This window comes from Teleopsis dalmanni, chromosome 1 (genome assembly GCF_002237135.1).
Source record: "Teleopsis dalmanni isolate 2A chromosome 1, ASM223713v2, whole genome shotgun sequence".
NCBI lineage: Eukaryota > Metazoa > Arthropoda > Insecta > Diptera > Diopsidae > Teleopsis > Teleopsis dalmanni.
In genome coordinates, this window is record NC_051846.1 from 6,318,619 (window position 1) to 6,324,417 (window position 5,799).

General features: G+C 29.4%; 1 protein-coding gene across 1 annotated transcript in view; it reads left to right on the top strand.

Moving 5' to 3' along the window:
* Window positions 1-5,799, top strand: part of LOC119678584 (sensory neuron membrane protein 2-like) — a 14,978-nt gene that overhangs the window by 165 nt on the left and 9,014 nt on the right. The window lies entirely within an intron of this gene.

Genomic DNA, 5,799 nt, shown 5'->3' on the forward strand with positions numbered 1-5,799 from the left:
ATAAATATTGATGAAGATTAAGAATTTTGCGTTTTATTTAAAATTTCCGGAAACTTTTCGGTCACAATGTATAATATATATATATATATATGTACATAAGTATGTATTGTATGTCTAAACACATTAAATATATTGTATATAACAACCACATTTATAGTGGTTACTATACACAAGTACTAGTACTTTGTTAAAATTAAATAGCAATTTTATGAGAAATTATTATTCATTTTTCATTCATAAATTAATTAAAAACCCAATGGTAATTACAATAAAATTAAGAAATTTATTTTTAATATTTTATTATTTAATATTATCTTGATATGTACTTGCGATTAAACACCTTCTTAAGAATAATCAATTACTGTGATCCAAAAAATTGATTACATTACAGAATATGCGTACTTGATAAAAACATATTCATTCCAAGAATGCGTTAGATACTATAGATATGTATTTTAATCTCAGCTCTAGGGCATATTTTATCTACATTACGATTAATACAATAATATTGTTATTGGAAATTGAAATAGTTTAGTTTTTAAACAGGTTCCAAACGCAGAGATATATTTTAACTTGTTTAAAATTTTCCATTTTAGGAAAAATGTAAGTAATTTTTATATTAGGGCATTGATATTTCTATAATCAGGATGTATATATAAACACGACTTGAAGACTAAGGCTGATTTTGAAATTTGTCAAATTGGCGAGATCGTGTCAAAAAAGTTCAAATTAATTGTATGCATGACAAAAGGTCTAAATCAAATATTAAGTTTGGATATTAGACATTTTTAAACCCTGTATAAGTATTATAATAAAATTGAGCAAAACAGCAAGCTACCAGGAAATCGCAGAGGCACTAAATATTAGCCACATGACAGTTTGGAATCGTTTTGAAAAAAGCAGGATACTCGATATTTCAGCACTACATTTATTAACACCAAAAATTTTGATTGACTGAATTACCATTAAGGCTATTGAAAGGCCAGCGAAATCGAACTGCTTTTAAAGTAAATCATTACTTAATATAAATAAATAGATAGGATTAAATAGGAGAATATCAAATGCAACCGATCATGTTCTAAAGCCTGTTACCCTACACAAACGAATTCAAAGCTAGTTTGGCAATAAACAAGGTTATACTAAGTGTTTGGTTGGACCGAAAGGGAATTATCTATTACGAGCCTCTATCTTGATACAATAGTTTATTTGGTCTGCTATTGTTCACAACTTGACTGGTTGAATGAAACAATCAAGGAAAATCGACCACAATTAACCAACAGAAAAAAAACTGTGTTCCATTATACTAATGCCGGATTACACACATCACAAAGATGTAGAAGTAAATTGACGGAATTCAGATGACATGTTTTGATGCAGTCATTGTATAACTGAACCTTTCATAATCTGACTACCATTAGCTTTGGTCACTACAGAATTCTCTTAATGCCAAAAAATTAACCGACTAAAGACCAGCTGAAAATCACTTGGTTAAGCTTCGGTCTCTACAGAACTCTCTTAATGGTAAAAAGTTAACTGACTAAAGACCAGCTTGGTTAAGCTTCGATTTCTATAGACTAAAAACCACTTGAAAATCACTGGATTAAGTTTTTTGCCATTAAACCTCAAAATTTCTAGACCGATAGAATTATAAAACTCCCCAAAGAATGCTAAAATTCATGAATAATAAGGGCCGACATATACTTGATTAAAATTCATTTATAATTTATCCAAAAAATTGCAGTAGGTCATAAAAAATAATGGCCAATATAAACTTTATCAAAAGTTTTTTCTATGAAGAAAATTTTCAAAAAAATGTATCAAAAAACGACGAATACTTTTTATATCACCGACCAAATTCATGTTTTTATGCACAAACTCCAAACTGAACTGAACAATGTAAGCTGTTACATTCATAACTAAATATAACACGAACTTATATAATTTAAATGTTAAGCTTAAATTAAGTCTCCAAAGGGCTTAACACTGCATTAAAAATAATTGTCGTGTAATTACTGTGCGAAAAAAGCACACAATTTACACTTTATACTTTACGCAATTATTAATTGTCTGTTAACTGTTAACAGGCATTGACGCAGGTGCTTGCTTCATTAAAGCATTTTATAAGTTGTTACATTGACGCAAGTGCTTCATTAAAGCATTTTAAAAGGTGGTGCATTAACGCAGCTGCTTATTTCATTAAAGCATTTTTAAACTTGTATTTTTTTTTAAGTATTTAATGCATTTTACGATTTTGCATAAGAAAAAGTTTTTTTTTCTATAATAAAAAATAAAAAAAAAATTTCTGACTTAGTAATGCATTAAAAATATAACAACACGTAAGCGTTTTTTCCCCAGCTTTATTTAATTAATAAAGAATGTTTTCGAATTGTTATTTGTTATTGCAGTTCTGCCTTTTGTAAACACAATTAATTTCTATTGAAATTTCTGAATTTCAAAGAAAGCAGCAAATAATTTCTTTAAAATGCTTTATTCATTGTAAAAATGTTAAAAGAGCACAATAAAAAAAAATAACACTCTTTAACTAACAGAAAAGTTAACATACGCTATTGCTCATACTCTTTCACACTCTTTATATATATGTTCTACACATTAATAACGAACAGACAAAATACACTCTCGCACTCGCACTCACACCAAACTCATTTACTGATTATAAAACCAAACTGAAAACATTTGCGTTTTCCGTTGTGCTTTGCTTTGCTTTGCTTTACTTTGCTTTGCGAAGAGGAAAACGGTCTGTCAATGCGATTTTTGATGTCGTAACACCGCAACACAACATTTCGAATTTGAATTTGATTTTTTATTTGAGAATTTAGCATTTATTTTTGCTTTTAAAATTAATTTTTTTTATTGCGATTTAAGCTATATTTATTTCAAATAAAAACCAGTTCTTATTTATGCAAAATTTAACTACCGTTTGTGTTTATGACGCCGCTGCTCTGCTCTGAACACAGTTAGAATTTTAAAGTTTCAACAGCTGCTTGCATAATTTTCACATACCTCCAATTTATCCATTAAATTTCTTTGAAAAAACACTTTAAGATGTTTTGTCAGCTTTCAGAAACAATTTTAAATTAATATTTAATTTATACAAAGTATATTTGCAATAATTTGATTAGCTAATTCTAAATATACTTGGGCGTAACTTGTTTTGTAAGATACTTTTTATTTACGTAACTGCTTTGCAAGTTTATTTCAATGAATGAAAAATGTTTCGTCACATAAAATTTAACTTCACTTTATTTTTTTATAAATTTATTATTGTATTAAAAAAATAATAAAACATTTTTAATTTAAAATTATGTTTATAAAATTTGTTTTTGTTTTAAAACAACACACGCCGTCGTGGTTTACAAAATTCACCAGCAACGCACTGTACGTACAAAAATCTCCACTGCTTAACACCGCCGTTGCTAGACCGCGAATGAAATAACATAACACAGCACTCACTGCTGTAAGGCACATGCATTATGTCATACATAAGCACACCAAAGAGTGCTTGCTTGATTGCTTGATTGCTTGCTTGCCTCAGACAACAGAAGCGTCTCAAACTCTCTGGCTTTGTACCCGCACACATAACAACAACACAACGACACAACAGCACTAATTCACATGCTTAACAGTTACGTCACAGCAGCAGTTGTATGAAAATTGTTGTTACATTCGTTTACAAATGGCATATAATAGCTAAGCCAATGCTTAGACAAACTCTACTCATAACACATTAGAGATGTTCGCATTAACATTTCACCTCTTTCTCTCTCTTTATCTCGTTTAGCACTGTTATTGAAATGCTCTTTAATTTTTACTGTTCCTTCGTAAATATTTTTCAATCAGAAAAATGAGTGTTCCATTGCTTGCTTTTGTGTTGACTTGTTGTGTGTGTGTTTATGTTTGGTTTTGCCTAATTTTCTTTTGTCAAATTTTACCGGCAAAACGAGAGATAACAACAAAACATGAAAAAGCAAAAATTTACACTTTAATTGAAAGCAATGAAAACGTGTTGACATGATTTCTTTTGTTTTTTTTGTTTTTATTTGTGTTTTGTGTTTTTTCAATTCTAACATTGTTTTTTAGTTTTGTGCTTCGTCTGCGCGCCCACAATGTTTGACTTTGAAATTGATCATACGATTATCGTTGCTAATTTCATTGCATCTTTCCATATGGATACGTCGGCGTTCACGACCCAATTTATTTGATTTGATTATATTAGTCCAAAAAAAAAATAATTTCTTTTTTGCATTTATTTATATGGTCACGTACATATAATTTATGATATTTTCCAAAAATTATTTGCAATTTTTAGCTTTGAATATATTCTATGGAAAGCATACATATAATATATATTATAGATAAAATTTATATAATGGTTTTTATATATATTTTATTTTGGCTATAGGTCCCTTTTTTGTTAAATAATTCAACGTTTAATATTTTTTATTATACTCTATATTTCGACTCTCCTTGCGAGTCATCATCAGGATCATGATCTAACATAAATTAATATTAATAAAACTATATCTACGTCATCCTCTTTATTCTATCATCTATATTACAGTACAATGTCGTTGTGTCAGAATAACAGAATTAGAGTACAGTAGAATACGGCGTATACACTGAGGACTACTCAGTAGAGTACTAAGTACATATTCACAGGGCTAGACAGTAGAGTACTACGTATACACTGAGGACTACTCAATAGAGTACTACGTATACACTGAGGACTACTCAGTAGAGTACTAAGTACATATTCACAGGGCTAGACAGTAGAGTACTACGTATACACTGAGGACTACTCAATAGAGTACTACGTACATATTCAGAGGGTTACTCAGAAAAGTGCTACGTATATACTGAGGACTACTCCGTATAGTATTACGTATATACTGAGGACTACTTCGCATAGTACTACTTCTATACTGAGGATTACTCAGTAGAGTACTACGTATATACTGAAGACTACTCCGTATAATATAATGTATATACTGAGGACTACTTCGCATAGTACTACTTATATACTAAGGATTACTCAGTAGAGTACTACGTATATACTGAAGACTACTCCGTATAATATAATGTATATACTGAGGACTACTTCGTATAGTACTACCTTTATACTGAGGATTACTCAGTAGAATACTACGTATATAGTACGTAGGACTAATCAATTTAATGGATTTTTTTATTTCGTTGTTACTTAAATGAATGTGAAGAAGACAAATAAAAATACACAAATACATTAAATTCTAGGTGCAAATTCTAGGTACACAAAAGTGATATGGAAAATTTAACCAGTTGGAAAGCTTACAACAGCTCTTTTAATAAGATGAATAAAGTGTTTTTAATCCGTTCAATCAGCAGGAAAGTTTATGGTAGCTCTTTTAACATATCAAATAATGTATTTGTGCATTGACTAGCTATATCTAGAAAGATTGAATAATATACCTTGAAGATATTGTGAACATTTGTTACGTTTGGATGAATAAAACAAAATTGACGCTTTTCATCATAAAAAATAAAAATACGGTATTAACACAAATTATTTATAGGTGGTCATATTCAAAAAACTAAAGTACAGCAAATATATTCACCAGATTCGACTAAATCTGTTGCAGAGGGCAACAAACTCCCAATTGGCGACAAATTTATTGGATAATTCGAAATTATTTAAAGATAGTTTTGATTAATATGAAAAAATGTCTAATTACACTTTAAAACTATTTTACAAGAATATGCCGGCAGTGCGACTACAACTTAGAAAAACAAACGTACCATAAT